Here is a 14,173-nt window from a genome sequence, read left to right on the forward strand (position 1 = left end):
AAAACATAAAATTATTCAGCCTGTTGTTCATTATTCTTTATTTATTTTAAATTGCCTTCCAAATGTCGATTCTTGGTGTTAAGATTTTATCAAATAAATTTCCCCCAAAAATGCGACTTATACTCCAGTGCGATGTATATGTTTTTTTCCGTCTTTATTATGCATTCTTGGCCGGTGCGACATATACTCCGGAGCGATTTATGATCCGAAAAATACGGTAATTGATTATGTGACACTTGTTAATTGTTAGCGTGTTAATGTTAGTTGTGTTTCAGCGTATTAGTTACTAATTTAATGCTGTAACGTAACATGAAAATATTATTAAAAAAAGGTACAGCGATACTGTCCCAATACATATGGCTTTCTAAAATACCGGTAAATCTCGCAGCTCTAATTTGACATCACCCTTGCTTTTGTTCTAAGTTCAAAAGTACATCCAACCTTGAGCATGGACGTCGTATTAAGCAGCAGCCGTGGAAGTAAATATCACTCAATCATATAAATATGGAGTCTTTCTTCCGCCGTATGATGTTATTTCAATTTATCCGAACCTCCAAAGTAGTACAGAAAAAAAACTGACACATTCATGAATGGAGTAAATGTAAGGTTAAGTGCATGTCCAGCTTAATGAAGCTCAGCGTGGAGAACGTCTACCTGCTGTGTCCACTCAAACAAGGAGATGGACACTTGATGGTCTCTAACCACAGCCAGCGAACAGTCTCACATGTGATGTCAGAAAGGCGCCAATGCCATTTTGACACAAGGATAAGAAAATACCAACTCTATTGTGATGTCTCCAAGTAGCAGAGTGAAGGCTAATGGCTGATGTCCTGCCACTGAATGCAGAATATTCTTCTTGGAGCGATTCAGTGATGATATCCTGTAAATACATGAATATAATTAATTAACACATCTATTTTAATTTCCTGAATACATCAGAGTAGGTGCATAGTTAGTTAACTTTAAGGCTGTGCATCTCCATTTGGTTAGATTGTTTAAAAAAATTTACTTTAAAAAGGTCCACTGTAAAAAACATTGGAGAGGAGGAATGGACCCATAGATGATGTAACCCCAAAATAATCTGCTCATCATGCATTGATCTGTACTTGCACAAGCTAGACCTAACATTGGTGGAGGTGGCCTAGCTGGGGCGGTATAGCTCGGTTGGTAGAGCGGCCGTGCCAGCAACTTGAGGGTTGCAGGTCCGATCCCCGCTTCCGCCATCCTAGTCACTGCCGTTGTGTCCTCGGGCAAGACACTTTACCCACCTGCTCCCAGTGCCACCCACACTGGTTTAAATATAACTTAGATATTGGGTTTCACTATGTAAAGCGCTTTGAGTCACTAGAGAAAAAGCGCTATATAAATATAATTCATTTCACTTCACATACAGGCTGAATTTCTGGTAGCTATGACGACTCATTTTTCTTATTAATTGTTGCTGTACTGTTTTGTACAATAAAATGAAAGAAGGGCCATTATAATAAAAGAGTATAAATCTACCTGGTAAGTGTTCTTTCATTCAGTAGTTGGCTCCCCAAGGTACTTTATCAAGCAGCAGATGACGTCTGGTCTAGTTTCAATATGTTCCTATAAAAAGCAATAAAATACATTGATGTATTCTCAATGGTTTATTCTTTGCATGGTCATGGTGACCTGAACTGTGTCCAAGCTGACTACAAGGTCCTCAGCGTGAATGCTTACTTGTCTGTGTGCAGAGGTGGGTAGAGTAGCCAGAAATTGTACTCAAGTAAGAGACCTGTTACTTTAGAGATGTATTACTCAAGTAAAAGTAAGGAGTTGTCACCCAAATATTTACTTGAGTAAAAGTAAAAAGTATGTTGTGAAAAAATTACTCAAGTACTGAGTAACTGATGAGTAACCTGTTCGTTTATGGATGACGGCAACAAGTTATGCACAAAAACATAAAAATAGCAATGAACAAATTCAGAGCCAGGAATATCTCTTAAGCAACTAAAACTATAATATATATTAAATAATATATATTTGGTTTTACATATGTATTGAAAAAAAAATTCAAAATAAATTTTACCTTTGAAACCTCATGATACTATTGGCTGAGTTTTATATTCATAAATGTAAGTTTCTCAATACCCGACTTGTTTTTTGTGCCTTTAAAAAAGATTTAGAACTTTGCATTAAAACACTCTACCTCTAACAACCAAAAAGCCGTGAAAACGATGATGCTGTTTTCCATATTTGTTATTTACTGAGATTGAGTGAGCCTATGGCTTTGCGCTTTGTTTATTATATATATATATATATATATATATATATATATATGTTTGTAAATGTTGAAATTTATAAATAAAGGTTTATAAAAAAAATGAAAAAAAGTGTGCAGTTAATCATGTGACCACCTGGCTCTGTTTGATTGGTGAAACGGAGTCAAACGTCACCAGTGACTGCATTTGATTGGTGGAACGCAGGCATGAAATGGATCCTACTTTGAAGGTCTGTCTGACAAACCAAAATAAAGCGTGCATTAAAAGATCGATAAAAATCAGTAGCGAGTAGCGAGCTGAATGTAGAAAAATGGAGCGTTTCTTCTCTATAAATGTACTAAAGTAAAAGTATGTTGCATTAAAACTACTCTTAGAAGTACAAATTATCCCAAAAGTTACTCAAGTAGATGTAACGGAGTTAATGTAGCGTGCTACTACCCACACCTGTCTGTGTGTCCTGTGAAGGTCTGGTAACAGTCCAGAGTGGACTCTGGACTGCTAGAATACGCTCCATCTCCCTGGATGCCTAAACAGGATAAAGAGTAAAAAAGAATGCAACAAAATAATGTTTTTTCAAAACCATAATTGAAATAATGCAATCAATCAAATCCAATGTAATCAACAAATGTTAGTACATTTTTAAGTTATATGTAGTACATTTGTGTATGTATTTGGCCGTTAGTGTGTAAATCTTGGACTGTACCTGATTTAGTGAATCCGACAAGGTCCCTTTTTGGGTCCCGCAATGCCGCCTTTTTTCCTGAACATCTTCTCCAACTTTAGTCTGTAAAAGTTAAGTAACGTGGTTTACTCCTGCTGTTATGTTGTCAAGCTCCTCTCTGAAAAAGATGGTGACATCCATAATCTCAATACATCAGTACTATACAGCAGCCCTGAAAAAACGCACTGCAGTAAGTGTAAAATGTTCACTAATTTTTAGTCCCTTTAGGATTTAGCAGGCTTTTTTGGTGGTTTAAAATTCCTGTAATTTGCGACAACTTTTTCAAAAAGTTACGGCAAAATTGCAATGCTATTGTTTTCTAATAACATTGAAGCGAACTTGTAATTTTATGAATTTATTATCAATGTTTTTAAGTGTTCCTTGAAACCTGAACCTCAAAAGGCACATGATTGCAACAATAGGAAAATTACTTTATTGTACTCATTTTATACCAAGCAGTAGATGTGGGGGAAACAATGGATTTTTAGATGCATCGCAATTCAGACATGGACGATTATAGAATGATTAGTAAACATCAATAATCAATCTATTTATTTATTGTAAAAAAAGTATTGCAGAATGTTCTCAAATTTGGCTGACTCCAGCGAGCCACCTCACCAAAAAACCCAACCGGCTTTTTTACTATCAGGCAATTATGGTTTAGTTTTGCACAGATTTTCATTAATTTAACATGTGGGAATTAATCTAAGTTTTTTTCATTCCAAATGAATGTTTTTTTTTTTAAGTTGCAAGTGATAAATGCTTATTTAGTGAATCAAAAAAAAATTTAAAAGTGCATCAATATACAGTACATAAATTAAAGACGCATCAATCGATTTGTAATGGAATCGTAGCTCCTGGATCGTAAGGTGCCCAGATTCCCACCTCTGCCAAGCAGACCAAAAGTAGTCACAAGCTGCAAAAATCCACAAGCAAATAAAATCACATATTCAGATAGTGAAATTGTCATACTGTTTTGATTAATTATAAGTACTTTTAGTAATAATTATTATTCATCATCTGCTGTCTGGTCTGTCAACCACAAGTTACAGATATTTGCCCTGTTCATTTTACGCACGATAAGTGTTTGTCCATCTTCAACATTCATTTATGTTCCAACATATTTACTTCCTCACAGTAACAGCATTTGTGAACTGTTGAGAACGATCTATATCAGTAATTATTGTTGGTAAATGAGTAGGCCTGGGCTATATTAACCTGACTCTACCTGACTCTCGTCAGATCTTTGTAGTTCGCCGAGCTCCACACAAGGATGTGGGAATTCTCAATAGGAGATGTATTTCAGAAGGTGGGTTCTTGTAAAAAAAAAAAAAATCATAGTATGTGATTGGATAAACTACTTGTCCGACATCCGTTATCTTGAATATTGTACTACTTCAACCACTCACATCGAAATCAACCCGTGACGCTGCTGAGAGTGACGCTGCAAAATCCAGAACAGAACAGCTGACATATTGGAAAACGACAGAGCGAAAAGTTCTCTGTTCATATTTTAAATGATTAATATTCGATAGATTCGACAAAACAGTTGCAATAGCAGCGAGGGCTGTGTGCCGCCATTGTTGTTTGAATCAAACAGTCCCTTAGGCGCTACATCACATCCATGAAATCCAGCCCAGCGATCCTGATTGGTTCATTACCAGAAGGCAGGGCCATGTATAAAAAAATCATTGTATGTGGTTGGATAAACCACTTGTCCGTTAACTTGAATGACGTACTACTTCAACCGCTCACATCGAAATAACCTGTGATGCTGATGAGAGTGACGCTGGGAAATCCAAACCCGGTTGAAAGAAGAGCCAAAACATCCTTGCCACCAATAAATGCCTTCAAAACTGTTACCTGGTCATCTTTTAAATAATCAATATTCGATAGATTCGACAAAACAGTTGCAATAGCAGAATCAATGTCAGCACACGACGCAGCGAGGGCTGCGTGCCGCCATTGTTTGAATCAAACAGTCGCTTCTGCGTTACATCACATCTATGAAATCTCACCCAGCAATCCTGATTGGTTCATTATTTTTTGCTATCTGGAAGGAGTTGGCAATGCCTTCGAGCCCAGAGCCTTGTGTTGAACTCGGCAAACTACAAAGGTCTGGCAAGAGTCAGGTTAGGGCGATATGGCCTGAAAATAAAATCTCAGATTGTTTTACCAAAAAAAAAAGATATACGATTTTTTTCCCCCTACTTTTTTAAAAGACTTCATTTAATACAAACGATAAATTAAGAGCTTTCTGGAAAGCAATACCTGTGTATTGAATAAAATACTTCTGTAAACAAAAATTTTGCATTGCACATTGCATGCAAATAAATAATTATCCATAAAGGGAAATTTCAAAAACTTCTGTCTTGAATAAAATACCTCTGTAAATAAAATTTGCATACATTGTATGGAAATAAATAATCAAGTAAAACATTAAGAAGACTCGGTCTGGGCAATATCTCCATTTTATCAATATATTCAAGTTTTTTGTTACAGATGATTTAAAAAAAAATATCCTCTTGCTTCGGCATACTTTTGCCACCTCTAAATAAGACCTTTGGTAAATTGGAAATTGTATTTATTGGCAGGACTGAAGTATAGTTAGATATTTTAGCTTGCATCTTCTTTTTGCAGGAAGATCCAGGCCCCTTTGCATACTTCAACAGTTTGCGCGATGCTGGCTGCACAACATGCCATCTTGGCTTGGTGGACCACCAGTTTTTTCACTTACAAGAAGAAGTCACGTGACGAAATACAAGCAATTAGTATATTGGGGGCTGTATGTCGGTGTTGGCCCTGCGATGAGGTGGAGACTTGTCCAGGGTGTACACCGCCTTCTTCCCACATGCAGCTGCGATAGGCTCCAGCACCCTCCCAACCTGGAGAGGGATAAGCGGTAGAAAAATGAATGGATGGGTTAAATAATGTAAAAGCAGTGGTGTGTCAGCAAGGCCTTCTCTGCTGGCCTAACATAAGCAGAAGTCATGATCATAATTAAAGATAAAACTTTTTTTTTTTAATTCACTTTCCCTAAATATCTAAAATTATTCATATTCTCTTTGGTTTGGTGGTAGCAGAGGGTGTATATTGTAGATATTGTAGCGTCCTGGAAAAGTTATTGCTGCAAGGGGTTCTGGGTATTTGTTCGGTTGTGTTTATGTTGTGTTACGTTTATGTTGTGTTACGGTGCGGTTGTTCTCCCGAAATGTGTTAGTCATTCTTGTTTGGTGTGGGTTCACAGTGTGGCACATATTTGTAACAGTGTTAAAGTTGTTTATACAGCCACCCCCAGAGTGACCTGAATGGCTGTTAATCAAGTATGACTTGCATTCACTTATGTGTGTGTAAACGCCGCACACATTATGTGACTAGACCGGCACGCTGTTTGTATGGAGGAAAAGCGGATGAGACGACAGGTTGTATAGGAAGCTAAAGGCAGTGCCTTTAAGGTACTGCCCCCAATATTGTCGTCTGGGTGGAAATCGGGAGAAATCGGGAGAAATTCGGGAGAACGGTTGCCCCGGGTGATTTTTGGGAAGAGCACTGAAATTCGGAAGTCTACCGGGAAAATCAGGAGGGTTGGCAAGTATGGTCGGAGTTTACTGAAGGCTTGGGTGGGAAACGCACGGCCAGCCGCTGAGTAAAACTGACCATGCGGATGTTTAATGACAATGGCGCTCTTATGTCAAAACTTGTATTAACAGTTCTAAACAGGCTTTTTATTGCTGAACTATGCAAATGTTAGACTTCCAATTAATAATTCCTATTTAGCAGGAATTAATTCACCTGAGTTAGGCCCAGAACCAATTAACAGCTATAAACAATGGTCTCTGTACACTACATTGTTTGGAGTAGAGATGTCCGATAATGGCTTTTTTGCCGATATCCCGATATTGTCCAACTCTTAATTACCAATTCCGATATCAACCGATACCGATGTATACATTAATGGAATTAGCACATTATTATGCCTAATTTTGTTGTGATGCCCCGCTGGATGTGTTAAACCAGGGGCGCTCACACTTTTTCTGCAGGTGAGCTACTTTTCAATTGACCAAGTCGAGGAGATCTACCTCATTCCTATTTATAATTTATATTTATTTATTTATGAAAGAGACATTTTTGTTAACAAGTTAATGGTGTTTAATGATAATACAAGCATGTTTAACACACATAGATTCCTTTCTTTCATGAAGACAAGAATATAAGTTGGTGTATTTGATTCTGATGACTTGCATTGATTGGAATTAGACAGTGGTGCTGATAACGTCCGCATTTTCAAATGGAGGAAAAAAAAAGTCCTCCTTTCTGTCCAATACCACATGAATGTGGTTGGATTTGGCATCTCATTTGTCAACTTGCATACTTGTTTTTAAACACTTTGTTATGAGAGTAGCATATGTGTGTGGCCCTTTAATGTCTGGCAGCAGGTGAGTGACGTCAGTGAGTGTGCGGGTGGGCAAGCAAGTGAGAAAGCGGTCGCTGAGGGCGGGGGAGAAATATATTGGCATCAAACTCCGTAGCTTGCTAGCTTGTGCACGCTAGCTTTCTGAGACTCTTATTTTGTTAGCACAGGCAGGATGAAACAGGTCTTTTATGGTGAAGACAGGAACTGTGCAGTCGGTCTTTAGAGTTTTGACAGTCTCTAGAAATAAAATGTGTTTCTCTGCGTCTGCCCTGTTAGTGATTTTTTTCTTAAATATGAGCTCGCAGCAGCCAGCGTCATCTCACAAGATCCTCGGGTGCCGAGAATGTCAAACAACTGACGAAAGTGAAGTCTTGGTATGATTGATGATTGCTCATTTTTATGTATATTTTTTAATGCCTGGCTTGAGATCGACTGACACACCCTCCGAGATCGACCAGTCGATCGCGATCGACGTAATGCCCACCCCTGTGTTAAACAATGTAACAAGGTTTTCCAAAATCAATCAACTCAATTTATGGAAAAAAATGCCAACATGGCACTGCCATATTTATTACTGAAGTCGAAAAAAGTGCATTACTTTTTTTAACATAACTCAAAACAGCAGTTTGGAATTTGGGACATGCTTTCCCTGAGAAAGTATGAGGAAGTTCAAGTGGGCGGGGTTGAGGTGGGGGGCAGGGGGGGTATATATTGTTGCGTCCTGGAAAATTTAGTGCTGCAAGGGGTTCTGGGTATTTGTTCTGTTGTTTATCTTGTGTTACGGTGCAGATGTTTTCCCGGAATGTGTTTGTCATCCTTGTTTGGTGTGGGTTCACAGTGTGGCGCATATTTATAACAGTGTTAAACTCGTTTATACGGCCACCCTCAGTGTGACCTGTACGGCCGTTGGCCATGTATGCTTGCATTCACTTGTGTAAATGTAAAGGAGTAGATAATATGTGATTGGGCCGGCACGCAAAGGCAGTGCCTTTAAGGCAGGGGTGTCCAAAGTGTGGCCCGGAGGCCTTTTGCGGCCCGCAGCTAATCGTTTACCGGCCCGCAACACATTCTGCAAAAATTGCAAAATTGATAATATTGCAATAATAAAAAATAAAAAAATTTAAAAAAGTGGAATGAGGTGAAATCTAATGAGAAAAAGTGGCAATGTTGACACAAAGCTGCCATGCAGGCAGTTTTATTTTACTTTTGTCTTTATTTTTCCATTGCTCGAAAAAAGGACAAAAAAATCAATTACAATGAATTATTACGTAAAAATTATCACTTTAAAATGTTTTATGTGGAAAAAATATTGCATATGTTGTGTGTGTGGTTGCCATATAAAAACATCAAAGTTTTGACAAAAGAGCATAAAACAAACAAAATAATAGTTCAAACTTAAAATCAACAGATATATCAGAAGTTGATCTTGATATTTAAGTGTTAAAAGTAAAACAAAAAGAAAACTAATAAAAATGCATCACTTTATGAGTGGGGAACCTTTCGGATGTCTAATATATTTAGTAGGATTTCATTTAACTTTTCACTGTGATTACTCAATAATATTAAATAATTAAAATCAATGGTGTCCTGCATTATTGATCTTTGAGGAGTTTAATTGATGAATAAAGGGACTCTCCTGAAGGAATCAATAAAGTACTATCTCTCTATTGATCTAAATACTACATATTTCAGTTTTACTATAAAAAACAAAGTTTTCTTTGACAGAAAAGGCATAAAACCTTATTTGTTTGACTTTATATCAATCTCAAGTTGAGATTTACTATAAGCATTAAATAAAAAATAATAAGTTGACTTATTTTTAACATTTTAGTGACTGAGATCCTCTATGCTCCCCAGGAGCCCTAAAGATTAAAAAAAAAATCCATACATTTTATTGTGGTTTGAAAATGAAAAATATCAAAATGACCCCCGCATGCTTAAATTTTTCTGTGTGCGGCCCTCTGTGGAAAAAGTTTGAACACCCCTGCTTTAAGTTGTATTGGCGCTCTGTACTTCTCCCTATGTCCATGCACCACTCCATACAGCGGTGTTCTAAAAAGTCATACATTTTACTTTTTAAAACCGATACCGATCATTTCCGGTATCACATTTTAAAGCATTTTTTGGCCGATGATATCGGCAGTCTGATATTCTCGGACATCTCAAGTTTGGAGTAATTTTAGTTTGGACAGGATGATTCCTGAAACTAACCCAGCATAACTTGTAGTACTTTAACCAAAAAGGGAAAGAAAAAAAAGATGTCAGTGTGGACATGTCCACCATAATAGACATGGCTGATCGAGCTAACATTAGCACACATGTCCAGACATCTTGATTTCCCTTTTATCTTCCCACCAGGCAGATTTAGAAAAAAAAAAGTTCACTGTTTAATCCAATATTCATAGCAAATTCTGTATTTTATATTAAAAGCTAGGGGATTCTGAAACTTCCAGAAAATATTAAATTAGACTAAGAGGAATGTACTGGTGCCAACCAGGTGTGGTTAGCTAGCAAACAATGCAGTCAATTAGCCTGTATATTATTCTTATGTTTTACACAAACAAACACGGTTGTAAAACACATGACACGAAGATGATAAAAATGGTACAACTTACATGAAATTCCTGTTATGTCCAAGGACGCACGGACATGGAAGGAGGACTCAAGGTGGAACCACGTGAACTGTGCTGAGTCTCCAACTCTCCACATGGCGGGAAAAACGCTTTACGGCAACACACATCACTGTCGTAACACAGCAACCCACGACTGTATTACTGCAATTTTCCAATTCTGTGCACGGGCACGTTTATTCTGCAGGTGTCTAATTAACTCATCCAAGTCAGGCTTCTTGATAACTTTTTGTCTTGAGTGAAAATCTCATCTGACGTCATCATATTAACTTTTATTGGAGATATTATTAGCTATTCTCAAACGGTGCTGCTGCAGGTACCACAAGCACAACGTGTTGTTTTGTATTCATGTTTCCGGGTCCGGCGCACTCCATAAAGAATAAAGAAAAAGCATAAGGTAAATAGTGACAGTTTTAATATTTAATAAAGATTCTTTAAGTAGACACACTACCTTTCATTTTCTTGTATGGATTATATATGTAACCGAAAGAAAATTACTGTGGCAAAAAAAAATAAAAAATACTAGTGTTAATCATGCAAGTACTCGCATAATGATTTTAGGGATTTTTTCACCATAGTATTTTAATAAGTGTTCACACTTGCAATGTTCTGCTTAAAGACAAGCATAAAAACCTCTAATACAGTATTACTGGGAATTCGAAAAAAACGCCATATATAAAACGATTATAATCTATTTTAATTGATACTACCCATTGCATTTGAATCTTGTTTTTAATATTTTTGTGCAGCACTTTGGAAGCATTTTTGTTTAAACGTGACACATAAATAAAGTGGATTGGATTGAATTGATTTTAGTCAAGGCAAAAATAAATAACATGGGATAAGTGAAAAAAAAAACATTTATTTTAGGGAATAACAGACATTGCCTAACTTTTTTAAGTGAAAAATTGACCTAACTTCCTTCTCTAACAGATTACTTATTTTTCATTTTGCACACAGTGGGGTACAGCATTAGGTACACCTAAACAATCTGTTAACGTGCAAAGCAAAACAAAAATAATGTTCAATTTTGATTTACTACCTCAGAGTTATTTATCTGAACAATATATTCATTACTGTAGTTGCAGTTTGCAACGGCGTGCATTGTTGTTTATGTGAGGGACAAAATATTAGGAACAGGAACAGACGCATGACATTGCTGTTCAGTGTACAAACCCCTTTTCCATATGAGTTGGGAAATTTTGTTGGATGTAAATATAAACGGAATACAAATACAATGATTTGCAAATCCTTTTCAACCCATATTCAATTGAATGCACTACAAAGACAAGATATTTGATGTTCAAACTCATACATTTTATTTTTTTGAGCAAATAACAATAAACTTAGAATTTCATGGCTTCAACACATGCCAAAGTAATTGGGATAGGGCATGTTCACCACTGTGTTACATCACGTTTACTTTTAACAACACTCAATAAACGTTTGGGAACTGAGGAAACTAATTGTTGAAGCTTTGAAAGTGGAATTATTTCCCATTCTTGTTTTATGTAGAGTTTCAGTCGTTCAACAGTCCGGGGTCTCCGCTGTCATATTTTACGCTTCATAATGCGCCACACATTTTGGATGGGAGACAGGTCTGGACTGCAGGCGGGCCAGGAAAGTACCCGCACTCTTTTTTTACGAAGCCACGCTGTTGTAACATGTACTGAATCTGGCTTGGCATTGTCTTGCTGAAATAAGCAGGAGCTTCCATGAAAAAGACGGCACTTAGATGGCAGCATACGTTGTTCCAAAACCTGTAAGTACCTCTCAGCATTAGTGGGGCCTTCACAGATTTGTAACTTACCCATGCCTTGGGCACTAATGCACCTCCATACCATCACAGATGCTGGCTTTTCAAATTTGCCTCTATAACAGTCTGGATGGTTCCCTTCCCCTTTGGTCCGGATGACACGATTTCGAATTAATTTCCAAAAACAAATTAAAAAGTGTACTCGTCAGACCACAGAACACTTTTCCACTTTGCATCAGTCCATCTTAGATGATCTCGGGCCCAGAGAAGCCGGCTGCGTTTCCGGATGTTGTTGATAAATGGCTTTTGCTTTGCATAGTAAATAAATGATAAATGGGTTGTACTTGTATAGCGCTTTTCTACCTTCAAGGTACTCAAAGCGCTTGGACACTACTTCCACATTTACCCATTCACACACACATTCACACACTGATGGAGGGAGCTGCCATGCAAGGCGCCAACCAGCACCCATCAGGAGCAAGGGTGAAGTGTCTTGCTCAGGACACAACGGACGTGACGGGGTTGGTTCTAGTTGGGATTTGAACCAGTGACCCTCGGGTTGCGCACGGCCACTCTCCCACTGCGCCACGCCGTAGAGCTTTAACCCGTACTTACAGATGTAGCGACGAACTGTATGTAGTGACAGTGGTTTTCTGTAGTGTTCATGAGCCCATGTGGTGATATCCTAGAGAGACTGATGTCGGTTTTGGATACAGTGCCGTCTGAGGGATCGAAGGTAACGGCCATTCGATGTTGGTTTCCGGCCATGCCGCTGACGTGGAGTGATTTCTCCAGATTCTCTGAACCTTTTGATGGTATTATGGACCATAGATGTTGAAATCCCTAAATTTCTTGCAATTGCACTTTGGGAAACGTTGTTCTTAAACTGTTTGACTATTTGCTCACGCAGTTGTGGACAAAGGGGTGTACCTCGCCCCATCCTTTCTTGTGAAAGACTAAGCATTTTTTGGGAAGGTGTTTTTTTAACCAATCATGGCACCAACCTGTTCCCAATTAGCTTTCACATGTTCCAAATAAGTGTTTGATGAGCATTCCTCAACTTTATCAGTATTTATTACCACCTTTCCCAACTTCTTTGTCATGTGTTGCTGGCATCAAATTCTAAAGTTATGATTATTTGCAACAACATTTTTTTTTTTATCAGTTTGAACATCAAATATGTTGTCTTTGTAGAATATTCAACTGAATATGGGTTGAAAATGATTTGCAAATCATTGTATTCCGTTTATATTTACATCTAACACAATTTCCCAACTCATATGGAAACACGGTTTGTATTAAATATTACATACAAATAATGTATATGATACAAGTATAATTAATAATAATAATAATAATCATCATCAAAAAAAGGGAATTTGTTGGTGGTAAAACAAAATATATTTTATCAAAGACATTATTAAATATATACATAAACAAAATAATACCATATAAATATAATTAACAAAATAATAATACTGTAAAACAAAATATAATTTATTCAAGAAATTATTAAATATATACATAGAAAAAATATATACAATATAAATATAATTAACAAAATAATAATACATTAGATACAGTTCACAAAGTCGTGTGTTGTAGCATACTTTGGACAAACATGAAGGTCGGAGTCAAAAGAGGCAGAGTGGGGGTTAAAGGGATGGGGAAGGTAATTAAAGTGACCCCCACCTCCTCTTCTGGTCTTCTACCCCTTCCTTCATATTTACTCAAAGTAGTTTTTTTTCAACTTGGGGGGTTTGGGCTCCAGGCTAACGTCGACATCATACAGAGGAGGGAAGACTCCACCTCCGTATGATGGAGTGACCTCCACTCTTCCGTTCTCATCCTCAGTTTCAGAAAAGGTGGGGCTTGACTGATGTTCCCACAGCTTTTGCTTGATCACACGTCCCAGATCAAGGCTGTACGGACGTGGTTGGCCATTCTTGAACCTGCGACAGAAACAATATCACCATCACATCAATGGACACAAGTGATATTGACCTAAAGTTGAAACCTACCTCAGTTTGTCATCCACCACCTGGTGATATAACCGCTGGTGTTGCTGCACTGTGAGGCCGTGGATGCTTACTGCCTCCAGCGGAGTACAAGCGCGGGGTGGTGGGACGCGCGGGACGAGTGATGCCACTGGGAGGGTGTGGTGTGGGATGGCTGAGGGAGGAACGGCTGCCGGTTGAAATTTGGAGGACCTCCTCCTCTTCGGGGCAGCTTTGGACCAGTGGACTGACTACAAAGTTCAACACAGGAAGTCAGCCTCTGACACGTTTGCTATGACAACATGTGTACTTGGGATGTTCCGATCAGGCTTTTATACATCCCATTCCGATAATCCGTGAGTGACATGTAAAGTTCATATGGCCCCATTCCTTGGTGGTTCATCATTTC

The 14,173-nt window shown here is 37.9% G+C and overlaps 1 long non-coding RNA gene across 1 annotated transcript; it reads right to left on the bottom strand.

Moving 5' to 3' along the window:
• Positions 1 to 625: 625 nt before the first annotated feature.
• Positions 626 to 10,211, bottom strand: LOC133541949 (uncharacterized). Its single transcript, XR_009804019.1, has 6 exons — positions 9,997 to 10,211; positions 5,705 to 5,852; positions 2,950 to 3,030; positions 2,691 to 2,772; positions 1,504 to 1,590; positions 626 to 880 (listed from the first exon to the last, which is right to left on the bottom strand). It is a non-coding gene; the product is annotated as an uncharacterized LOC133541949 (long non-coding RNA).
• Positions 10,212 to 14,173: the final 3,962 nt, after the last annotated feature.

This window comes from Nerophis ophidion, linkage group LG24 (genome assembly GCF_033978795.1).
Source record: "Nerophis ophidion isolate RoL-2023_Sa linkage group LG24, RoL_Noph_v1.0, whole genome shotgun sequence".
NCBI lineage: Eukaryota > Metazoa > Chordata > Actinopteri > Syngnathiformes > Syngnathidae > Nerophis > Nerophis ophidion.